The sequence below is a fragment of the Megalopta genalis genome, chromosome 1 (assembly GCF_051020955.1).
Source record: "Megalopta genalis isolate 19385.01 chromosome 1, iyMegGena1_principal, whole genome shotgun sequence".
NCBI classification, from domain to species: domain Eukaryota; kingdom Metazoa; phylum Arthropoda; class Insecta; order Hymenoptera; family Halictidae; genus Megalopta; species Megalopta genalis.
The window spans coordinates 39,937,528-39,964,739 of NC_135013.1; the positions used below are offsets into that span (position 1 = coordinate 39,937,528).

General features: G+C 35.4%; 1 long non-coding RNA gene across 1 annotated transcript in view; it reads right to left on the reverse strand.

The window, feature by feature from the left end:
- Window positions 1-27,212, reverse strand: part of LOC143261146 (uncharacterized) — a 154,854-nt gene that overhangs the window by 71,650 nt on the left and 55,992 nt on the right. The window lies entirely within an intron of this gene.

Sequence of the window (27,212 nt, forward strand, 5' to 3'; positions counted from 1 at the left end):
CAGTTTATCTCGTTTCATGTGACTCACGCTACTCCTCGCAACGGTGCATGTCTCGTTAATCTACAGTAAAAACATCCTTTTAGGCGGTACAACAATATCGTATAGTTGGCAAATATCTCGACGTTCTTAATTTATTACGTTATCATTGTCAGCGAGATATTTTACGTAACCGGAGGAGTTTGCTTCTAATATTTTAATCCATTTATCTCTGCACGTGTACGTGTTTAGTAATGAATTCATAGATGCCGTATGAATCAAAACCAATATTGAATGAATTTAAGAAGAAATTTAATGGAGAAAGATATACAAATTCTTTGGTCGTGTATTGCATTTTATACCTTATTTGTATTGTAAATATGCACTATTTATGGAATAATCACTTTAATGCACTTTAAAGCACTTCAATGTATTTTTAACACTATGCCGTCCGCAGAATCTTAGATATGATTCTTTTGTTTGACGCCGGCATAATAGCTTGGAAATTTTAGATTTAAAAAAAAAATTTCGAAGATGGCGGTAATATAAATTCCTAAAATTAAGATATGTCATTCAAGAATTTTCGTACTTAATTCTTAATTAAATAAGCACAATGCTATAGTTAGTTCGCTGCCTTTTAACACCCAAGAAATATAGTTCAAATGTTATTTCAGTTTTTTAAAATGACACCAAAATGGTACCACCGGCATGCAACAGATAGTTTTTGCATAGCACCAGCGTGGTGCCGCCGGACGGCATAGTGTTAATTAAAGAACAATTTTGTGGAAACGATTTCTCAAAATTCTGACTCATATTGAAACTTGATAAAAACTGTTGAATGAAAAATAATTTCAAGTAGCTACTAAAAAATTGAACTTCAAATGAAATGTTTATAAATACTATATATAATATATAATACATATAATAATATATGTATATATATATATATATATATATATATATATATATATAATATTATATAATATATATAATATAATATAATATATATAATACTATAATATATAATATACTATAATATACTAAAACTATAAATACTATAGTAACCATTAAGTCCCTATTAAATTTTCTTAGATGACTTGTTTTTTGAAATTAACAAGTCGTTTTTCGACCCCTCCGGTAGAAGTAGGTATACGTCAATCGTCGGTGGTTCTGGTGTTGATGCAAGCAATTATGCGAAAAATAATCTCAAAAGTTTGCTAAAAAATTAAAATCCAGACGGGAAGTTTCTAACTTCGAAAATCATTCGCCACTACTGCAGGGTGCCGGGGTGCCCAGTCGAGGGAGTCAAAGTTCTCGAGGCGATCGAAAGCAACGCGCGGTGCTACGAGAACACGGTTTCTTTTCAGTGGGAAACGCACGCGTCCACCAACATGCGAATTTCTGATACAGAATGATAGGGGCCCGGCTACGCTTTTATCTCGACAACTCGTTTCACATGCCGACTCACGCTCGCAAGCTGCAACGCGCGCGAAAGCTTTGTAATGCAACTCGTAAGCTCCATTACGCGCGCGTATACGTTCGTCAGGGAATTGTCCCCGGAGAGGCCCAGACACACGGTGAATCTTTTCTCAGCCTTCGCTGCGATGTTTAATATTATAGCGACACGTAACCCGCTTGTTTTACGATCGCACGATCCAACTTCCTCAAATATTTAGCTTTTAATTCGCTCTGCTCCCTTGAACGAATGCCGCACACAGTTTCTTGCTCCTTTCGAAACCACAATTGCAGGGACGGCCGTTTAGACTGAGTATACGATATTTTTTTTAATGTTTTTGATATTGAAATTGTAGCATGTGTTTCGCGGAGTCCATTATGCCGGCAAATCCGTGTTTTAGGAAGAGAGATTTTTGAAATCCGTACCCCCATTATCCGAATACCCTAATATACGGACGTTCTATCATCCGCGCAACGTTTCGTAGCGACGTTTACGTACACGATACAATGTATTTATGTGTATATAAATACTTTCCTGTGTTCGCTCGATTAACACGTTGACTGCCACGCGTATTTACAACAAAATCTCCTACAGGCCACCCGTGCCGCTATAGGAAGCGTGCGCTGTTAATTCATATCTGTTTCTGTTCCTGCATGAACAGTTGGAATCTTTGCCGAGTACCGAATGGTATAACTTAAAATCTCTGCCCTTATTTCTTCTCAATAATGAAAAGAGATCGGATTGCCCGGAAGGAGAAGCATAAATAAAATTACATCGTCAGATTCTGATTTGGATACTGATAAATATAATCTTAGTGATAATGAATGTTATGAAGATACTATTGACGAGATTTTACGAGAGAATTGGTCATGGAAGAAGAAAGAAATGTTGATGATACTGAGGAAGCTACAGTTCAAATAAAAGATACGAAATGGACCGATCAGAGGCACGAGCATATCTGAAAAAACAAACGACTTTTTGTCCAAACTGTCCTGATCAACCTCAACTTTGCAGAGAATGTTTTAATGTTATACACTGCGAATAATTTTTTTAATAAACCATTTTTATAAGAATTCGATAGTCTCATTACCTCCTGTAGAATATTCGTCGAAATATTTTCGGAAATCCTTTGTAAGTAGTCAAATCAGCGTCACCCGAATTACGAGTGACGTGGCCTGATGAGAACTTTTGCTGTCACCCGAATACGGGTGACGCGGCAGTCAACGTGTTAAATTGTGATCACGTCAATTCAGTATGAAGCAGGCCAAGTACGATATCACAACGGCACGTAAACGAAAACGTGTAGTTTTAACTAACTGAAGAGAAATACAAAATAATTTAAGATCTTGAATGTGGTGAAAGTGCAACGAAATTAGTAAGAATATGTATATGGTGTTGGGAAATCTATAATCACAGATATTAAAAAACAGAAACATAATATTGAAAATTACATGTAAAATGTAGATTCCGCGGATGCTAGTACCAGTAGGAAAAGCTTAACGAATCCAAATAAAAGTGTAGATGGTGTTGTACTCCAATGGTTTCGTCAACAAAGAGAGAGAGAGAGAGAGAGAGAGAGAGAGAGAGAGAGAGAGAGAGGGAAGCATACCGGTAACTGGACCCATGTTACGAGAAAAAGCTCTGGAGTTTAACAATAGATTAAAGGGAAACCCAACATTTAAAGTTAGTATTATTTGGGAAAGGACTTTTTTTCGATGGTTTGAGGCACAACAGAAATGTAATTCTACGCAGCTGCTTACAATAAAAAATTTATGTGACTTAGCGGCTAAAAAGATACGGGACCCTTCTACTTGAATAAATGAAGTTTAATGCAAAAGAAGATGATTGTTCTATTATCCGAAACTTCTCTACTATCTGGCCACTTTTGTCTCCCTATTAGTTCGGATACGAGAGTTTCCATTGTACGTTATCTTGCAACACTTCGATTTTGGTTAGAATGGCAGGTTTCGCAGTTTTATTTTATAATTTCCGAGATTATACAAATATTTCTGTCGGAAATTTTTAGATAAACTTCTTTATTTAAGTATGCATATATTATTGTAATTATTTATAATTAGACGGAGGATTTTATGCGTTTACGATAAAAATGTATAGGTGCCATTTAAAGCAGCAGACAAGTATTTAAGAATAATAATAATATCTTAGGTTTAGCGGATTTTTATGCAGAATAAAAATGGTCTGTATCAGTTGCAAAAAATAGAGCCAAAATAGTAAGTTCTCTCTTTTTTATAATTCCTTAATAACCTTGACATTTCTAAATTCGTTTAATCCCTTTGATATTTCTAATTGCAACTACTTATTAAACTCACACACACATTAGCAGAAGAAAGAAACTTTTATTTGGTTATTGCTTCCTGCAATTGATGTGAACAATTTTTATTTCGCATAAACATCGATTTGAACAGGGATCGTGCGAAGCTCAAATAAATCCGATCTTCTCGTTGTTATAAAACAATATACTTCGATCGCGTTAAGAGCTCGAAAATTCAAGTTTGAGAAAGTAGAAACATGAAGTTCAAAGTTCGATTGTCATATCTCGAATGAATTAGAATTTTTGAGTCGGTAATTATCCCAAGAAAAATCGAGAAACTTCGCACACTTCGACGACTTCGTTGCAACTATTCGATGGATTCAATCCTATTCGATTCTTACGTATTAATTTTTATCCACATATTTTTGATACTACCTTCTCCCGACCGATGCTACTAGTTAGATGAAAATAATTAAATTGAAACTAATTGGAACCAGCTGCTAGAGAAATTAGGGAGTCTTTCGTCATTTTTGGCATTGAGATTGCAACACGCGTTCCCAGGGTTCATTGTGTCGTTTTTATTACATTCTTTTTATCTCTTGCCAAGAGAGTTTCATCTTTTATTCAGAAACGCTGAGCACGGAGTTTTCCTGCACCCTCGCAGGAACTTCGCACCCTTCGCTATTCTTTTCACGCGCTGTATGCAACGAGTTTCACCATAATCCGTTCAGACGCATCCCAACTGGCTTTAAAGATATTTCAGCTCTTTCGGTTAGTGATCTGAAGGAATCGCGAGGGGAAGTTGGTCTTTCCCGACGAAATCTCTGTTAGCAGGAGACATTCACTCACGTGACACTCTAACAGCCGGCACCAATTACGACACACTTATTTGGTACAGTTTTAATCAGGACACTCCCAGTCTAGTGAGTCAATCGACCAGTGCGAATCAGGACACTCCGGTACGGTTTTGGTTACCGTTCACAATTGGCCATGAGAATTAGGTTCGTTGGGTAACTTGGAAGTTCTAATTTTCACGAGATAAGTTAATTGAGCGGATTTCTAAAAACAATTCCGATTCTTTGAGGTTCCAGATACGGTAATTTCTTCCTAATTCGCGCTCAGATCGCGCACGAAAATGGAGAATAAGATTATTCAATTGTCAACAACTGGAAAAACCGAATAATCGTATCTCCCATTCCCAAATTGTTCATTTTTTGTGCGCGATCTGTGCGCGAATTAGGGACAAATTACTGCAGTTAGATTGTTAAATACAGTGCAAATGTTAGAAGTTTATCAATGCGGTACTTAATTATTAAACTACGAATGTTTATGCGAAGTTACACATTTTTGGGACAAATGTTCATTACTCGAATGATCAGATCGAAGATTTATTATATCGCACACGCCTCTATTAATTTATATATTTTTAACGAATCTCCCTTTTTTTCTTTTACCATCTTAATTGTGATCTTTGAATACCTCTGATTTATGACTAATATGTTATATCAATATGTAATAAAATATTTTATGCATTTTTGACAAAAATGTCTAGATCGAAAACGAAATTCTAAAAACGCCGGAGAAGTTTGAAAATATTTTTATTTTTAAACAAGGAAAGACATTTTATCTGACTTAGATTCCTTACAAATCACTTCGACAATTTCTGTTTTGCATAAAAATCTGCAGTCTAATAATGAATCAAAATAATAATAATAATAATAATAATAATAATAATAATAATAATAATAATAATAATAATAATAATAATAATATCTTTATTCTATCGATGTCTCCAGCAGCGCTACAACCACATTAAAATTACCGAGCATAAATTCTGTCGAAAATTATTTTCCAACAGAATCACCTATTACACATTCGGTCGCGTAACAATTTCTCAATCACAATAATTTGTCTCCCGAAAAAAAAAGAGAAACTGTTCACCGTACCTTTCCATATTCCACACGCGCGATGCTCCTAACGATCTTCCCGATTCACAGAGGACCACGAAGTTTTATTAAATTCCTCATAGAGAAGCGAATAAGAGTGCCTACTCTTCGCATCGCATTCAGCTTCATAGTGGCGCATTGTTTTAATGATCCCGTCACACGTGGTTCCGCCGGCGAATCTATGAAAAGCGATTGTTCTTCGACAACGATTATCAAGTGGCGCCCGCATTTAGTGAAAGAAGAACCGGCGCAGCTCCCGGTGCATAAAATCGAACAATTCGAGTCTGAATGCACGATGGCCAACGGAATGCATGCCGCCTGGGCCAATTACGAAAGTTCGTCGAGACGCATCTGCGGGAGTCGTTTTATCGACCGAGAAAGCCTTTTCGACTACGGCGTGGTGTCTCTTTGCTACGGGATAAGCAGCCCCTGACAATAAGATTTACGGACGCGTCCTATCCGCGGGAGCTATCTGCTCGGATCGATAACAATTTCGTGTGTGCAATCTCGATCTCCATGGCCGAAAGCCCCCGGTGTTCCCAGTTATCCGGCTGTTATCGTTGCACAATGTAGACGCAGTTCGCGATCATACGCTATCATCCCCCGAAATTCTGGGCTGATTCGCCTCGCATTAGGGTTCTAAGAGCCATCGAACAGTCGGGGTAACCTCGTGTCGTACTGATAATGGGCTTGGCCAACGAGTACCACACTCGGGCCAATAAAGAATCAAGCTGATCTCGCAAATAATATTACGCGGTGACAGAAAATCGATATTTCGGGGTTCATTACCGGGGAGGGGGGGGGGCATTTTAAGCCCCTCGTATGTCTATAGAAAGAAACGCGAAACAAAGGGTGGTTCGACTGGCATGGCGAAAATGGCACGCTCAAAAGCCGAGCCGAATGATTTTATCAACTTTCGAGCGACACGTATTTGGGATAATTAGTGCCACTTCATCATTGCCGATTTTATGCGTTTATAACAACGATGAACAGATTAAATGCAAAATAATAAAACGTTCAACGAATTTACATGTATCGTTTTGTAGTATTATTGTACTTTAAACATGTTAGAATTATTCGGAGGAGAAATAATTATAGCTTCGCTATCTTTCAATAGATGCAGGCATTTCCACAGTTTGTTGCTTATCATTAAACTGCCGATTTGATGCATCTATAACAACGATGAACAGATTAAATGCAAAATAGTAAAACGTTCAACGAATTTACATGTATCGTTGTAGTATTATTACTTTAAACATGTTAGAATTATTCGGAGGAGAAATAATTATAGCTTCGCTATCTTTCAATAGATGCAGGCATTTCCGCAGTTTGTTGCTTATCATTAAACTGCCGATTTGATGCGTCTATAACAACGATGAACAGATTAAATGCAAAATAATAAAACGTTCAACGAATTTACATGTATCGTTGTAGTATTATTGTACTTTAAACATGTTAGAATTATTCGGAGGAGAAATAATTATAGCTTCGCTATCTTTCAATAGATGCAGGCATTTCCACAGTTTGTTGCTTATCATTAAACTGCCGATTTTATCCGTCTATAACAACGATGAACAGATTAAATGCAAAATAATAAAACGTTCAACGAATTTACATGTATCGTTGTAGTATTATTGTACTTTAAACATGTTAGAATTATTCAGAGGAGAAACAATTATAGCTTCGCTATCTTTCAATAGATGCAGGCAATTCCACAGTTTGTTGTTTATCATTAAACTGCCGATTTGATGTGTTTGTAAAAACAACAAATAGATCGAATACAAAAACAGTAAAAGCATTTACAGAATTGAAAAATGCTGCTGCATTATTTTCAATACATTTCAATCATTTAGCTTTTCGAATTAATTAGCTCCTTTATCTTTCTACAAATGCAGACAATTCCACAGTTTATTACTTACCATTAAATTGCCGATTTTATGCATTTGTGGCAACAACGAATAGATGAAATACAAAATAAAAAAAATATATTTAAAGAATGTACACGTATTGTCGAATAATCTCCAAGTGATTGAAAGAACTGAAGAATAATTTATAATTAAAGACTAAACTAATTTATGCAGCTTCTATATCTTGTAATTAACGTAGACAATTCGTATTTTACATAAAAATTCGCAGACCATCCATAAGGTGCATCAAAGACCGACAATGCTAATAAATTACAACATTATGTTAGAATAAGAAACAAATTGACTATATATGCATACTGTAATAAATTTATCTTTATACTACAATATACCTTTATGTTTTACAATGAATGAATCTTTACTGTAATATATTTTTATGCTACAATAAATAAATCATTATACTATAATATACCTTTACGCTATAACCAGTCATCTTCACTATTCAAGCTACAATTTATTTCCCACAATTTTCGAAATATTGGGTTGTCCGGAAAGTTCGTGCCGATATTCGGTAGATAGCGTGAGAGACCTGACTGAATATATCACAATTATTGAAAACAAATGACATGCGTACATATTCTAAAAGAGAAAACTTCAGCCATATTTGGAAAAAAGCTTGTGGTTACGATCCGTTAATTTTTATCAGTTTTGTACGCCTTAGAATATGGTGGCAAATAAAGTGCACTATAGGCATTTAATGCTTTTCTTTTTCCGAAAGGGCAAAAATGCCACACAAGCGGCAAATAAGATATGCGCTGTTTATGGCGAGGATGCTGTAGCCGAAAGAACTGTGCGGAAGTGGTTTGCTCGGTTTAAAGCTGGAAATTTCGACCTCGAAATCAAGAACGCCCAGGTAGGCCGTCCACCACAGACGAAGATATGATTAGAACAGAAATCGAGAATAACCCACGCTCAACATTACGTCAATTAGCAGGAATGCTAAATAAATCAAAATCAACCATCCACGATCATACTGTGAAGCTTGGCTCCGATATTTAAATGAGCTGCGTTTTAATTTTCCTAAAAAATCGGCACGAACTTTCCGGACAACCCAATAGCTTATTCTCCACATAGTCAATCTCCGCGAAATGTTTTCATCTTTCAACATGAATCCCTGTCATTTAAAGTCTTCATTATTATTACCAGTGCTCTAAATCTGCGAAGTCTCACCGTCCGACGAGACAAAAGTACGGTTGAATAATGCCCTTTGCGATCTAACAGAACCGCTGCAACAGCGGCTAATAACCGGGCTCAGAGAATGATGCGACTTTAAGCACAATTTAGAAACAAAATGCAGATGAAAGTCTGGTTAGAAAGTTAATTTCGGCCCATCAGCGTGCCGTGGAACACACCGAAACATCAGACCGAGCGTTATCGCGCGCGTCTCGTCGAGGCTGTGACGAACCGCAAATCCGCGGAAATGATTTCAGCCGGTGACTACCAAAAATGCAACAGCAGCAGCCAGTACAATCTACCCCGTAGCGGCGCAGCACTCCGACAAAATCTGCAGCTGCGTGTCCTGCCTCTTCTTGCATACATTATGCATGTGTACACGCGTGCGGGGGTTGATATGGAGGTGGGGGGTGGCGCGGAGAGCTTAGAAGGGTGTTTCGGGATCACTGATTGGACGGGATCGGACTTTTTCTTGTTACGCATGCACAATAGAATCAAGAGAACTCGGGAGCCGGAAAGCTGACTGGACGTTTCGCGAAACCACGGGAAAATGAAAGCGCGGTTTAGACGGATGTACCCCCGGCCGTCCAGCCGAGGCAAATAATTCATCGAATGAAGAATCCATTGTCGGCGGACAATGAAAAACACAGCGACGGGGGGGGAGGGGGTACCGGCCGATAATAGACTGTGTCGCGTTAATGTGCCGTCCAGATAAAAGTCGCGACGCTTTGAAATTGTGCAAGCCGTTTTTTGTTATTTATTTCATTCCACAAGACCGATGTTCTTTCTTTCTCGTCGACCCTGTGCCGCGATGACGACGGAAATCAAAGTTCTCCAATTAACTTTCCCTGTCGAGTCCATTCATTTCGTGATATTGATGGTGCATTATACTCTGTGCTTCTGTACGAAGATTTATGTTTCGGTTGTTTCTCTTAATGGATCCTCGTTTATCTGACAATGCAAATTCAACTATCGATATTAGCAAACTTGGATCAGGACTCATTATAATTAACTTCACACTTTTTAGCAATCGTTTAATTAAGGATTTAGAGGAGCTGTTATTAAGGGCTTGGAAAATCGGCAACTTTGAAATCTTAAGGATTTTCTTTCGATTCCGATTTGATAGTTTACAGTTCTAAATGCAATACTTCGTTTTTTTAAATATATATATATATATATATATATATATATATATATATATATATATATATATGTATACTGTAAACTATCAAATCGGAATCGAAAGAAAATCCTTAAGACTTCAAAGTGGCCGATTTTCCAAGCCCTTAATAACAGCTCCTCCAAATCCTTAATATATATATTATATATTATAATTATATTGACGATATATATTGATTATATATATTGATTATATATTATAATTATATATATATATATATATATATATATATATATATATATATATATATTATAATTATAGTGTCACTTGCAAAACTGGTGCCGTCAATTTTAGGTGCAATTTTTACAGAATCGATTTCTGACAAATTTTCCAAACTGTTATGCTACAGATATTTGAATAATAAATTCTTCCATGAGAAATAGAACTTTTGATTTCAATGTGATTGCGATTAACGATTAACAACAATATTTTAAACGTTGTTTGCGATTAACTATTAGCGGTAATATTTCAATTGTTAATTGTGGTCGATGATTAAAACAAATATAATCATTAATTACAATTAACAATTAACAGTAGCAATTCGATCGTTAGTCGACAATTAATTTTTGGCCAATTTCTGGCATGCAATTATGAATTATGACCGACTAAATGGGAAAAGGTATCGCTTTGGGCCGCGAGCATGTCTAACGAACAGGTGCGCTAGGAATCTATTATTAAATCTGAAATCCTGGAAACCTAATAAACACGTCGCTCTTGCATTCCGAGCCGCTGCAACAAATTCTCATGGTGGATCGAAAGCGAGCGCATCGAAAGAAAAACGATTATTTACGTGATGCCCGTCGTAATACTCGGCGCTCGGAAACATTTTAAAAGCCGATGCCGGTTGCCGGCGCGGAAAGGTGGTCTCGTTAGAGCTCGGTGCTCGACTGATGCGAGTGAAATCTTTTTAAGGGGCCGGGGTTCGCGTGGTGTACAGCTCGCGATTATCTTGTTTTCATGGTGGTGGCGCGCAGCGCGCCACTCCGGTGGTAATCTTACAATTACCAGCATCGGGAATCGGCCACGAAACCGAGCAATTAGGCTCGCCGATTCCAACGGGAAGGGTGAAACACCGTTCGTGCTGGCATGCGAACGAAAGAATCGTGCACGCGTGCCCGCGACGATTGGATAAGTGCATTCCTGTAGTACGGTGTCCCTGTGAATAACGACCGAAGCACTTTCACATTATCGTAGGAACGGCGAGCACACCGGCGCACACCTCGATGTCCTTTAGACGCATTTACACAATTGCGACAGGAAATTCCATTACTTTCTGGCGACCGTCATTGTTCCGAGTTTTTTAACCGTCCGCCGATTGCGGATGCTCTTTTAAAACATCCACTCCCTCGATAACGCCTGAATGCTACCATTTCTTTTTTTCTTTTTTTTTGCCGTTGTACTCCGTTCCACGGTGTTTCGCGTGTACAATTGTAGACAAATACAGTGACGGACGAAAGTATTCGTACACCTTTTAAAAAACGTTTATGCAAAAACAGAATTTGGGTGGAACTACCACAAGAAATCATTTTATCATATAATTTTGTTTGTACTTATTATTTAATTGTTGGTACTTTATTATTGTTTAATTGTTAACAAATTACCGAGACATAAAACCGCATCCTTTAAATTTTCAACTTGTGCTGAGATAAACGATGTTGAGAAACGTGAGGTTTCTACGTTTTTGTTATTCCATTGCAATTTTTGCATAAATTTTGTTACAAAATGGTATTTCTTGTCAATAACAACATATAAAGTTCTAAAGAACACAGAATAATTTTATTACATTCTTTAATACATCATTATTTATATTACAAAAAATTAAAAATTATAATTGGCGCTAACATACAGAGTGTTCCATAATTATATTAACAGCCGGAAATACAGGGTACCAGAGGTCATTTGAAGTAACTTTTTCCTTAGCGAAAAAGCAATCCGTGGCTTTGTTTACGAGTTATTAACAAAAAACACTGGCCAATGAGAAGCAAGTTCGGCTGAGCCAATCAGCAGAACTGGAATTCAACCGCTCGTTGGCTCGGCCGCCTTGTGCCAGCCGAGCGAAACTTCGCGTTGCAGAAAGATTGAGCAAACTTTGGCGGTGAACTTCAGCTTGTATTGATGAAGAAATGTGCAATGGAAGCTTGGTTTTGAATCATTTGCTCTCTGGATTGGAGGCAGCATTTGAATACAGGATGTTCCATAATTATGTTAACACCTGGAATGGGGTGATTCCTGAGGTCATTTCAAGTAATTTTTTCCTTACCGAAAATGTAACACGCGGCTTTGTTTAAGAGTTATTAACCAAAAAACAGTGACCAATGAGAGACGTGCTAGGCTGGCGCAAGACGGCCGAGCCAACGAGCGGTCAAAGCTCAGTTCCGCTCATTGGCTTGGTCGTCTAAGCGCTAGGCGAGCTCGCCTCTCATTGGCCACTGTTTTTCGTTAATAACTCGTAAACAAAGCCGCGAATTGCATTTTCGCTAAGGAAAAAGTTACTTCAAATAACCTCAGAAATCACCCCTTTCGGAGAATTAACATAATTATGGAATATCCTGTATAATAAATATAACGAAGAATATTTATAAGTAGACTGCGGATTTTATGGTTTTACGGGAAATTTGGATAGTTACAATTTAAATTAGTGTAAATATTAACCAGTTAGTTGTGTTTGACGAGTATACTCGTCATGGAGAAATGGCATTATTTTGCGTCTCGACGAGTATATTCGTCGTGCGTAAAAATTAGTGACCATTGACTATTTAAATTGTAATTTTGGTGGAAACGAAAACATATTTTCTAATTTCAAGATGTTCAGAATACTTTGAGGCCAGGCCGGAATAAAACAGACAAATAAAAAATATGGATAATTATGTGAATAATTCACGATATTGGTGTTCGATGTGCCATTACGATGTGCCAAAGTGCCATTACGTATTGGACTTCGCTTTGCTAAATACCATTCTACAGCAGCAATTTGAATTTTTAACTTTTATAAGTATTTGATTCTTCCCGCGTTTTTCGTTTATTATGTACGTAGTATATGTTAATGTTAAAATGGTTAATTTTATAAAATAAAACCGTCTTTTTGATCTAATATTTTAACAGCGACACTTAATCTGTGTTTGACGAGTATACTCGTCGTCGCTTGATTCTCGCGACACGTATAGGTGCGCGCATTGAAAAAAAGGCGCCACGGTTAACTGGTTAAAAGCAATTTAAAACATCAATGTACTAATTTTAATCTATTAAGATGGTTAAAGCAAGAATGAACATGTTACTTGATTTCCATTCCTTGTAATTGACGCAGACAATTTTTATTCTGCATAAAAAAGTCTCCAGTCTATTTATAAGAATAACCTGCTGAGTGTGTACAGCCTGTCCTAGTAATTATTTAGGAGATCTGGAAACTCACGATGGCATATTGCTCATGAAATAATCAATTTCTCTGAAGTCGGTACTTCCAGGGGATGCAGACCAGATTCGCGAAGATGAATATTCGAAATCGCCTTGAACACGGCTCAGGGATTCATCAAGCAACCGCGATGATCGGAGCTGTCGGATCAAGATCCCTTGAATGTGAAAGTTTAACATTTTAATTAATGGATCGGTTTCCTCTTGCATCACGTAGCTCGCGTGTAAATCACGAGGCGAGGCTCGTTGTTTCCGGCAACCTTGAGGTGAGGATCGTGCATCGAACGTGCGAACAAATATGTCGATAAGGAAACTATAGGAAGCCCAGTTTACGTATGAATTAGCATCCTAATCGTGATTAACGAGCAATGCTGATCGATGCTTTATTGCCGCACCGCGGGTTTTATGCGTTCGTGATAGAAATTCAAGATAAGATGGCGGAATATGAAACTGTAGAGAGATTAAAAGTATTTTAGATTATCTATATACTACGGTATATACGATATATACTATACGATATACTATATTTACAATTCACTAATAAATATTATGAAACAAAGAACGATATTTTTAGTGTATTCCTACTTGTTGCAGTTTATGAAAAAAACCTTTATATTGCATGAAGATCCGTAGTTTATTTATTACCATTTATAGAACCGTGTTACTTGCACTACTCGAATTGTTTCGAATAAATATTTATTTAAGACAATTATCCGAATGAATTCTCTTTAGTCGAATATTTTATCCGAATAACGATAAATTATTCTATTTAAAATTATTTGAATAATTTATTCGAATGGAGATTATAAAATTATTTGAATAATAATGCGAATAATTGTTGACTGTTTCTGTTTTTTTTTTTTTAATTTTAAAAGAATATATTTATACGAATACATTCAGGATCGGTTCAATTTAAAATATTTATAGAATTATAAAATTACCGACGGCACATTTGTGTGAAAAAAGGAATGTGGCAGAAATAAATCAATGAATATTGTGAAAAAGCGCGTTACATTCTATATATAATTTTTATTAAAATCGACTATTTCCCGTATGAATTCCTTTACAAATAAATTCTTATTCGAATGAATCTTTATTCGAATAAAATCTTAGTCGAGAATGGATTCTTATTCGAATAAAATCTTAGTCGAATGAATTCTTATTCGAATAAAATCTTAGTCGAGAGAGAGAGAGAGAGAGAGAGAGAGAGAGAGAATGGATTCTTATTCGAATAAAATCTTAGTCGAATGAATTCTTATTCGAATAAAATCTTAGTCGAGAGAGAGAGAGAGAGAATGGATTCTTATTCGAATAAAATCTTAGTCGAATGAATTCTTATTCGAATAAAATCTTAGTCGAGAGAGAGAGAGAGAGAGAGAGAGAGAATGGATTCTTATTCGAATAAAATCTTAATCGAATGAATTCTTATTCGAATAAAATCTTAATCAGATAATTTTTTATCTACATAAAGTTTTATTCGATTACATATTTATCTATTGAATAAACTTCATTCAAACTTTATTCAACATAAACTGTCGAATAAAATTCGATTCGTTAGTTTTTACCTCTCAACCGTCGTGCGAATAAAATTTTTCCCAAATCTGCCGACTTGCCGCATGACTATCAATAAACTATTGTTTTACGTTAATTTACAGAGTCTCTTAGAAACAATTAGATTGTTGATTTTGATCGTTTACTTCTTTCTCTCACGTCTTCTGCGAGTTCTATCATGGCGATCGGTTTTTGCGGGCGTTTATCTTTCTATCTGTCCCCTTCACTCCACGTTTACGTTTTCCGTTCTCTATTGCTTAAGCCAGTGCAAGACGCAATAAAGGAAATAGTCACACGGTGAGAGAAAATTGGAACTCATAACGAACCTTTAGGTCATTGCGCTGACGTAGCACTGGCCGCCCATTGAAATCGCTGTACGTGCTATTCGCTGACCCAGAATTGTTTCGTGTACACCCTGTTATCCAGAGACCCGAGTTTGTTCAATTACGCGAACGGTGTTAGTTCATTATGACAAATTCAGTTTACTGTCTATACCGAGCTGACTGTTGGTAGCTTCACGCTGTAACAACAGCATTGTATTCATGCAACATCGTAGCTATACATTGCAATAGAATACAGTAATTTCTCCCTAATTCGCATTCGGATTGCGCACAAAAATGGACAATTTAGGAAGAGGATTGCGCCTTGTTTTTATAGCAATATTGGCAATCGGTAACTATACAAACGAACCGGAAAGTTCAAATAATCGTATCTCCTCTTCCCAGATTGTCCATTTTTGTGCGCAATCTGAGCGCGAATTAGGCAGAAATTACTGTACATATTTTACAGTGCTCGGTTGTTCTAGCATTAAATAACGCAGCGATATTGTAAAACTGCGGACAATTTTAGAGAAAAAGTAACTATTGACATTATGGAAGTGAACTTTCAACTATCTCCTATTTATGCTCTCGAAACTTTGTTGTAGTGACTTAATAAAGATGCATAAATACTGCGATAATGAAACGTGTCCACCAGATAGTCTAATTGCAGGAATGCTTCGTCATTAATAATAGCTAAATCTATTACACTTTTATTAGAACGAAAAGAGTTTAGAAATAAACAAACAGAACATTGTTGTATAAGTGTTATAACATACTTATTTATGAATTAAATAAATTTTTAATACAAAATTTAATTACTTTAATTTTTAATTATTTTATAGGAATGTCCAGTTGTTTACTCCATCTACTTATACTCCTACATTCAAAAATTACTTCTTCAGGCAAATGCAACATTTTCTCTTCATTTTCATCGTGTGTCCTGAAAATACTTTAACCCTACAACTTATTCCAGAAGCTGCAAGTATGTAATCCGATAGTTCACATAACAGAAGATCAAGATATGATATTTATTATCCCATTATTCAAGTCTCTAATACGTAATTTAGTTGTCTGAGGAAAATATTTTTGAGTCCGCGGAGGGTCAAAGTACCATTTTCAGTATAATACTGTCATGGACCGTACACGTTTCCACATTTTCCCAATTATCACACAATGACTAATTATCATCGAATGGCTACCTGACATATCTAGATCAAAGATAACAGTTAACCAAATAAAGATCAAACAATCTAAACACAAATCTCCGCAATCCAATAATACCAACGTAGCTGAAGACTGTTAGCACTGTGTGTATCTAAAACAATTAGAAAACTGTATAAATCTCTATCATAAAGAGTACTGAAAGCAATAAAAAGTAAGAGCAAAAATACACACTATTAAAAAAAACAAAAGAAAAGAGTTCTGTGCTGATTTTTTACGAGAAACCCAACCTGTCTTACAGTTTTGTCGCATCTAAACTGTTACCATTACTGTGAAACGGTAAGAATACTGGCTAACTTTTTACATGTTAGTAAAGAAGGTATACTAATATATTCATTTTATAATATGTCAATATATATAATATATTTTATATATTATTATTAATATTTGTTAATAATAATATTAATATTATATATTAATATTGATATATTAGTATATGTTAATATATTATATAATATATAATATATTATTATAGTATTAATTATATAATAAATAATTAATAATCTATAATTAAATATAATAATAATTATATAATAATATATTATTATATATTATATAATATATTAATATATACATATAAAAAAACTTTGTACCATATATCCATGGTTTTAACAAACATTAGAAATTAAGGGGTGTCATATAGTTTTGTCGCGACGACATAACAAGCACGTTTATTCCAAATCTAATTACAATGACTTTACTAATATAAAAGCTAATTTACTTGCTCACATTATTTCCATATGAAGTTCCAAACAAACACTCTCGTCTGCGGTCTACAGAAACATATTCTTGAAAATACATCTCCCATGACAAATGGCAATGGACAGCGCCACGAATCCCGTGTTCTCAATGTTGCTACCACACCCTAATCGTGGCATACGACTCCCACAGGCAGAGAAGAACGTGTGACGTTACCGTCGAAACAACAACCCCACCGAAACGCCAACCAGTCAGCTTTTCATTCGCGTCCGCATCGCGTCGGTGGAAAGAGGAGACGGTCCCCATAGTGCACGGGGATACCGCCTATCCCCATAGAAATTCTCCCGTCCAGCGAACCTTACGCGTTCTGCGCGTCGAACGATAAACGAATGGCTTTCGAAGCGTGGTCGAATTAGCCGCGTTACAGCGGACTGCAGTTTGTCCGCCGGATATTTGCGCGTACTTTATCCAGCATTCATTTTCGATCGAGTAGCGACAATAGCGTCACGACCACGCATGGTAAATGGCCATGCCGCGCGTCGGGTCGCGGTAGCGTTTCGAGCTGACAACAATTTTTTAATGCACGCGCTTTTTTCACCGCGCTTTCGTTCATCGAGCTTCGAACAATTAGCTACGATCGTCGAAAAGTACGGTAATTATTATCTCGATCTTGATGATTTTTTAATATTTTGTTTGAGATTATTACTCCAGGTCAGGCGTCGGCAAATAACACATTTGTTATGTTTGTTTTTGTAATAATTAGAATCGTAATTTTGAATTTTTATGTTTAAAGCTTACACGCATATTGTAATTATTTTGTCAATAAAATTTAACTTATCATTCACTGAAAGATCGTTTTAAAGTGAAAATACCATTGACCAAAAAAGTTTTCTTAACAGTCATATTTTGGACGATATTGACCCGCAGCAAAACAAGATTCTCGACGTTTGTATTGTATGTATAATATGCATTTACTATTATTTTAGAAAATATAAGACTCTACTAATAATTATGGTACTTTCAAGATTAAAAATTGTTGTTTGAGATGAAATTCATATCAATGCAATTTTATGCCAAATCCTATTTAGATGAAGAAATTATTACTAACGTCATATCATTTTATACTTCACTGTGAAAGGGTCCAAAAATTGATAGTCAGGAAAATGCTAACATTTTATAGATGAAAGCCCATCTTACAGATTTCAATGATTTTTGTATGCGTCGTCGAATATTATTTTAATCGTCGATATTATTTGAAGCAACTTCTATGTGAAAAATCATTCTATGTATTTGTAAACATTTATAAAATATATCTGCCACATTTCACCTTTTTACTAAAAGTTTCTGCATTTTCACGAACGTTTGCTAACTTTATAGGTGAAATTGAATACACTTTGTTGCACAGTGTATCAGTAAACCGGAGACAGAAAATCATAAAATAAACTATGTTACCAGAATATTCACGGAATTTGTTATTAGGGCTTTTATCTGTCACTTTGTTAATAAATGTTATTCGTTTCAATGTGCTCATAACAACTGTTCGTTTGATAATCTTGATCATCATATATTTTCTAATAAATATATATAATATATAATCATATTTATTATATATAATATATAATTATATTTATTATACATAATATATAATTATATTTATTATATATAATATATAATTATATTTATTATATATAATATATAATATATAATTATATTTTCTATAAAAACATAAATATGTTTTTTCGCAAATTGTAGCCGTTATTGAAAAGCTGCCTAATTTTAAGGGGTCCATGAACTAGAATTCACTTTATAAATTTACTATTCTGTTCAAAATTTATGCGACGTTTTTCCTTTCAACATTCACAGTCGTAAGCTAGAAGAGGTGGACCACTTTCTAAGATTGAAAAAGTTTGAGATAAGAGATAACAGTCTAGCACAACACTGTTATCGGCGCCTATTTATGGATTTATTTTTATGACATTATAATAACATAACCGTTCGGTGTTCACCGAATACTACGTGGTCCAGTGAACGATAAGGGGATGAAATATATTACCGTGACTCGCAGTTTCTCGCGTATAAAGCATCATATTACCTGGCCAGATTATCCGTGAAATCTGAATCTTGATATTATAATTGCGAAAAATGTATAACAGCAAAATAAAAGTAACGATGATAAGCAAATTGGGATACCCGGATAATTTCCATAACCGAGAAATTACAAAATTATTGATCCAGTAAGTAAATCGAACAAATAGAAATAAAATGCGAATTTTATGCCTTTATGAGAATCGTGAACGCGTAAAATAGAAAACAATAAAAACATTACCATTCTCGACTTATTAAAATTATTAAGAGAAAACCTTTACTCAACTACAATTTATTAGAATTAACACAAACAATTTTAATTTTGCACAAAAAGTATTATTTTGCACAAGTTAACATTTATTACACGAAATTATGCTTTACTAACTTCATTGTAAAAATCTGTAATATGAAAACAAATAAATGCTTCCTAATTATCAGTTTTAATTCATAAATACCCAAGCATTTATTGCATTGTTTGCAGAATAGTTCAAGCCTTAAATTTCCCCAAAAAACTTCTGAAAAAAACTGAACAAAAAAATTATTCATTTTGTATGCAACTATACATATAATAGAATTTCTGGAAAAATGTTTACGAAACACTGATTTATTAAAAAGAACAATTGCAAACAATTCAATCAAAGCAACTCATATGAAACACAATTTACTATACATACATATTAATCAATAATGATTCAATCTGGCAGTATAATGAAATCAATTTTCTATTATCCGAATATTTATTTCAACTTGCTTAGCTCAGATAATCGAGGCTCAACTCCATGTATCTTCTTATATTCACAAGGTAGTGGAGCTGGTTGTTGTAGGGTGACCAATTGCAGTGCCTAATTATTATAATTGCTAATTATAAATATAATTTCTAATCATTATAATTGCGAATTATTATTATAATTGCTGTGCATAATTAACTATAAAATATGAACTTACCAAGTAAGTCATACTAATTTTTTATTTAAGACATACTAATTTATTACCAGGTAAGACATACTTTATTTTTTAATCAAAAATTTAATATTTCTTGTTCTTTTCTACAAATTAAAATATAAAATCTTGCGAAAAGAAATTCTTTTTCATACAAAATGCTGATCGCGTCGATTTTTTAATTGTTAATACATATTTTTGACTTGGTAATATTCTAGCTGGTGTCGAGACGAATTCAACGACCTACTATGCTTATTTATATAAATTAATATATTATGTTTATTATAATATAGTATACTGTATATAATACTATATAGTATTATACTATATATATACTATAGTACTATACTATATACTATAAAGTGAATATATCGTAAGCCTTGATGCAACGTTAAAATAATTTTGGTCACAGAAAGTGAATTCCCGGACCGCTGTGCATAGTGTGACGCGTGAAAAACAAGCGAGAGTGAATCGGCAAAGCGCAAAGAGGTTGCAGGGAACCAATATGAACGCTGTTTCACGGCGGTGCTCCTTTGTAGCGCAAAGTCCTGTGCGGCGTGCACGGTAGCCACAGTGATAAGGAGGGAAGTTCGGACCGCGAACAACAGGCCGTCAAAGCGCTCCTTTGTCAATGAGGCGGAAACGAGCCCCCGGAAACATAACCGTGTTCCCTCGACATTCACCTTCTCCCCATTTAGATTATTAATAACCGCGTGCGCGCGAGAAACCGTCGCTGAAAGGATCTGGTCAGGCAAAACAGCCGGTGGCGTTCCTGTAATTAAGTGAATTCGCGAACGCCGGCTCGGACCGAATTATTTTAACACCTCTCCGTCGTCTACGGAAATCGATACCCGACGCATCTCTGCCATCGGGACGATCCGCGAGGCCCGATGTCGAAATTATTTTCGTCCGTCGACGACGAATCTCGGCGGAGCGACAGGTGCGACGGTTCCGGCTCGAGGAAAATTAGGTTCGTTCGTATGGAAACTAAACATTCGAGTTTTATATTACCTGTGCAAACTATCCGGCCACGGTATTTCAATATCATGTCTAGCACGATCATTCGCAGTGTCTGGTTAACTGTCGCCTCATGCGAACTCTGTGGGTGTTGGAATTGGAAAAAGCGAAACTTCGCGTTGCGGAAAGATTGAGCAAACTTTGGCGGTGAACTTCAGCTTGTATTGATGAAGAAATGTGCAATGGAGCTTGGTTTTGAATCATTCGCTCTCTGGACTGGACCGCATCCTTTAAATGTTCAACTTGTGCTGAGATAAACGATGTTGAGAAACGTGAGGTTTCTACGTTTTTGTTATTCCATTGCAATTTTCGTATAAATTTTGTTACAAAATGGTATTTCGGACTAAAGTATTCGTACACCTTTTAAAAACGTTTATGAAAAAACAGAATTTGGGTGGAACTACCAAAAGAAAACGCGTTTCTCAACTTTCTGTCTTTATTATTTGATTGTTTCTATTTTATCATCTAATTGTTTGTACTTATTATTTAATTGTTGGTACTTTATTATTGTTTAATTGTTAACAAATTACCGAGACATAAAACCGCATCCTTTAAATTTTCAACTTGTGCTGAGATAAACAAGTTGAGAAACGTGAGGTTTCTACGTTTTTGTTATTCCATTGCAATTTTTGTATAAATTTTGTTACAAAATGGTATTTCTTGTCAATAACAACATATAAAGTTCTAAAGAACACAGAATAATTTTATTACATTCTTTAATACATCATTATTTATATTACAAAAAATTAAAAATTATAATTGGCGCTAACATACAGAGAGTGTTCCATAATTATATTAACAGCCGGAAATACAGGGTACCAGAGGTCATTTGAAGTAACTTTTTCCTTAGCAAAAAAGCAATCCGTGGCTTTGTTTACGAGTTATTAACAAAAAACACTGGCCAATGAGAAGCAAGTTCGGCTGAGTCAATCAGCAGAACTGGAATTCAACCGCTCGTTGGCTCGGCCGCCTTGCGCCAGCCGAGTGAAACTTCGCGTTGCGGAAAGACTGAGCAAACTTTGGCGGTGAACTCCAGCTTGTATTGATGAAAAAATTTGCAATGGAGCTTGGTTTCGAATCATTCGCTCTCTGGATTGGAGGCAGCATTTGAATACAGGATGTTGCATAATTATGTTAACACCCGGAAAGGGGTGATTCCTGAGGTCATTTCAAGTAACTTTTTCCTTAGCGAGAATGCAACACGCGGCTTTGTTTAAGAGTTATTAACGAAAAACAGTGGCCAATGAGAGACGTGCTAGGCTGGCGCAAGACGGCCGAGCCAACGAGCGGTCAAAGCTCAGTTCCGCTCATTGGCTAGGCCGTCTAAGCGCTACGCGAGCTCGCCTCTCATTGGTCAGTGTTTTTCGTTAATAATTCGTAAACAAAGCCGCGGATTGCATTTTCGCTAAGGAAAAAGTTACTTCAAAAGACCTCAGGAATCACCCCTTTTTTGGTATTAACATAATTATAGAACACCATGTACAGGATGTCGTATTTAAGTATGACCACCTTATTATCTTCTTTAATTTTGAGAATGTAAACAATTTTTATATGTATTTTGAATAGAATCACGTGGTCAGTATTTCACACGAGTTGTTTTCATAACAAATTTGTTTTCGTAGCTTTCAAGGTCATCGATGTTTCTTTTCAATAACTACATATATTTTCGTGTTGCATCGCGTAGCTCATAAAAAATGCATTCAAGTATGGGCTCCGATGTAACCTGCAAATGACCTTGAACTCCGAAAATGAAGGGTGAAACATAAGATTCATTTGTTTCTTACAACTTCAGCTTAATTTCCTTAAAAGAAACGCAACAATGAATCAATAAATAACGAAGTTATATGAAAACTGAAGAGAGAAAAATGCTAAAGAAATGTTACTTCGAAAAATTATGCTTGAAATAGCAATAAAATACCTACCGACTCCTGTCTATTAAAGTACAATCAAATAAATTGCCTAAATTAAACAGTAACAATATAATGTAATTTTAAGCACACAAAGGGAATATCCTGCCCTGTCTCGAGCACGAAGGACGATATGGTTTCACAAAGACACGAGCAACATCTTTGTCCTCGTCAGCGGCACGTACGTAAGTCCAAACTTGACACTTTAAACACTGAATTCATCCACCTGTGAATTCAGAGAACAAATGGCTACAGAAAATACATTCAGCTTCATCACGGACGTCCTTTCAAGAGCCTTTGTACCTTTTCCGATGAAGGACAGTTTTCTTTCACTTCTTATTGCTCGGCCTGAGATTCAATTATTTTTTCGCCACCGCCTACCTTTCAAGAATCTTTGTCCTGTTCAGATGAAGGACACTTTTCTTTTGTTTCTTCGTTCACTGCTCGAGATCCAATTATTTTTGCAAGAAACGGCACGTATCTTCGTTTAACCCTTCGGCGGCGGACGGTTTTCACGATTTCATGGCGGCCATTGTTAGATCTATTCGGATTCTTACCATTTCTTTCCACGCGTAGTTTAACTTACAGCAAAATCTCCCTAATTGTCCATTTTTGTGCACTATCTGAACGTCGATTAGAGAGAATTTACTGCGCTTCTTTGAGTCCGATGTTAATTCTCTTAGCAATCTTAACACTTTACGTGTCGAAAGCTTTCTGCCAATCGAAATTCAACAGTCAGGAATTCCTTAAGTAATGATTCAAACAAGGCAACAGTAATAACATTGATAATTCAATAAATTATATGTATTCGTATAATGTAACAACTAATCCTGAAATGATTATCTAAAAGAGAATTATCGATCACCATTTACATATAGCTCAGTGATTGAGAAGTCTATTAATAGATTTACAATAATTAAAATGTCAATATAAACAGTTAATATAAATATAATAGCTAGTAACTATAATAAATAATATAAATATCGAACTCAGACTAATTACATGAACTGGGTACTGAGGTTGAAACGTAGATGGCACGTTTATAATTCTGGATCAAAGTAGACCACTCTTGCCATTCGAAGTTCGAGCTACAACAACAATTTTCATACAACAATAATTCGTGTGTTATTCGCAGATGAATTTTATGTCAAAATAGTGCGAGTTTTTACTATTACAATTATTTTTGCAATGATCATTATTTGATACTTATTAAATTACTATTGGTTGTAAGAAACAGTTGAAATTAATGAAATGGCATTTGCCTTCTTAGTTTCGTTCGCTGGTAATTGATAATATCAGGAAAGTAACCCAAATATTCTGATTAGTGTCGTCTTCGTTTTCATTATCTTATAAAGTGAAAAGCGGCCTTCAAGGTCAGAGATGAATAACCTGCTTTACAAAGTGCTTTGGGTCTAGATGAAAATCGTTTCCTTCCTTAAATACAAATTTGAAATGCAAAATATTTTCTTAAGGATTCTCAATCTTAAAGATTCATAGATAACGTTACTGCAATCCGAATTTCTATCCAGTCGGTCTATAAGCACGTGCGATTTTAATTTCGATTTTTTCCCGTATAATAGTTGGCTAACAGTTACGTCCCATACGTTATTCGATAGATTTAGTTTTCTCTTGTTGTGCAATTGTTTACTTATTTGTCCAGCGCAAGTATTATAGCGATTAAATTTTTGAAAACTATGGAGTGTCAAGTTAACAAGGATGAACATCTCTAACATATGTTTTGTTGTACGATTAAATTAGAAATAAAGTGATTCATTTTTTTGAAAACTATGGAATGCCAAGTTAACAAAAACGAACATTTACGATTTAATCGCACTGCAAAACATGTTCAAGTAATATATCGATTAAAATTTTGAGAACTATGGAGTGACAAGTTAACAAGGATGAACATCTCTAACATGTTTTGTTGTACGATTAAATTAGTAATAAAGTGTGATTCATTTTTCTGAAAACTACGGAATGCCAAGTTAACAAAAACGAGCATTTACGATTTAATTGCATAGCAAAACATGTTCACTAAAGTGTGAAAATATTAGGATGGCAAGAAAGTAATTTCGGTTTGCATCAATAGATAGCGTTATGTTTGCATTGTCATAAACTCAAATGTTTACTGCCAACAACTTATAAAATTGGAAGAAGCAATCAAAGTGAAAAGGCCAGAATAGGCAAATCTCAAAAGAATGTGTGTGTGTGCTCCATCACGACAATGCGAGGCCTCACACATCTTTAGCAACACGTACAAAATTATTGGAGCTTGGTTGGGAAGTGATATCGCATCCTTCATATAGCCCCGACCTTGCACCATCGGATTATCATTTATTTCGAAGTTTACAAAACTTTTTAAACGTTAAAAGCTTCAATAATAACGATAGCTTCAAATCGTACTTGATTAAGTTTTTTACTGATAAGGACCAGAAGTTTTATGAGCGCGGAATCATAAAGTTACGAGAAAGATAGCAAAAGGTCATCGAATAGAATGGAAAATACTTGACTGATTAAAGTTCATTTCTTGTATAGAAAAAATTGAGTTTCACTTCACATTGGAATACCGAAATTACTTTCCTGCCAACCCAATACTTTCTTGCTTGTAAAAATTGCTATATTTTCAATTACAGTGTAGTAAAGAGGCGCTATTTAAATGTAATCACTGCATGTCTGGAGTTCACAAACTTAAGGAATCATAGCCAAGATTACTAGACTCTGAATTTCTATTAACATTTCTTGCTCCAAAATGTGCAATATATGTACAGTAAATTTTCTCCAATTGTGTGTCCCTCAGCTTGTTAACAAAAATGGACAATTTGCGAAGAGGAAATACGATTATTCGATCCTCGCGATTTATTTCCATAATTGTTGACAACTGTCGATTGTAAAAACGAACCGCAAGGCTTCAATAATAGTATCTTTTCTTCTCAAATTGACCATTTTTATTTACAAGCTGAAGGACGATTGGTCAGAGATTACATAGATTACATAAAAACGTTATTTATTTCCCACTGTTTATTAAAGTGTGAAATTGCTTCCTCGTTTGTAAAGATTACTATAATATTTAAAATTGCAGTGTGGCAAACATGTGCTATTCAAATCTAATCACTGGATGTCAAAAGTTCTGCGTGATCAAGAAATGATTCAGAAGACGTCATTAAGTAATTAGCTAACGTAAATACAAGTTCGACCAAGAATACTCGCGGTGATACGTAAGTAGGTTACAGTAGCTGCCTGAATCGACTACGCGTGTAGATGAAGAGTGACGGGAGCTTACGGTTTAACAGTGAGCACTGTGAACGACGGTTCAATAGATAGGTGCAACTGCAGACACAGAAGTGCCGGAAACGTGTTCGCCACGCATGACACGCATCACAGATAAGGGACACGCATCGACGACCGCGTTCGTGCGTGAGTTTACAAACCGTTAAAAGCACCCTTGGCTCTGGTCGAATTTCGATACAAAAAAAAAATAGAACCCACATTCCCAACCCCATTCTCGCCTGGAAAATTTGCTGCTAGCTTTTCCCACTGCGCTCTAAAAACTCTGGTCCTTGTCAATAAACTGCGAACTTTCACGCAATCCGAAGGGGGAAAAAGGAATTTCATTTCGTCCATTTGTAATTGTAATGTTTTTATACATAATGTGAGAAAGACGAGAGAGAGAGAGAGAGAGAGAGAGAGATCCTACGATTCGATTTTATTTATTTTTTGAGATCTTTGTCTCCTGGGAATAAGTATGAATAACGTTGTTTATTATTGTATATAATTCTGTGTGTGTGTGTGAAAAATAGTTGTATAATATAAATGATATCATGTGGAATTTTGCTACTTTCAACAGCAAGCTTGCAGTTGTCACGTGCGCGGTATTATTTTAGAAGCATCGATAATGATGTGGTTAGACCAACAATAATAGGGGACAGTCGCACTGATAAATTTTATTTGCAATAAATAAACTGCGAATCTTCATGTAAGTTTGAATATTCGAAGATCATTTTATAAAAATCTGAATCAAGTGCAAATCTAATTTATCGACTAATTTATCTAATTTGTCGAGAAAATTACTTATAACAGAAATAGAGGAGAAATATAATTAATAGACTGTAGATTTTATGCACTTATAGCAACTGCGTG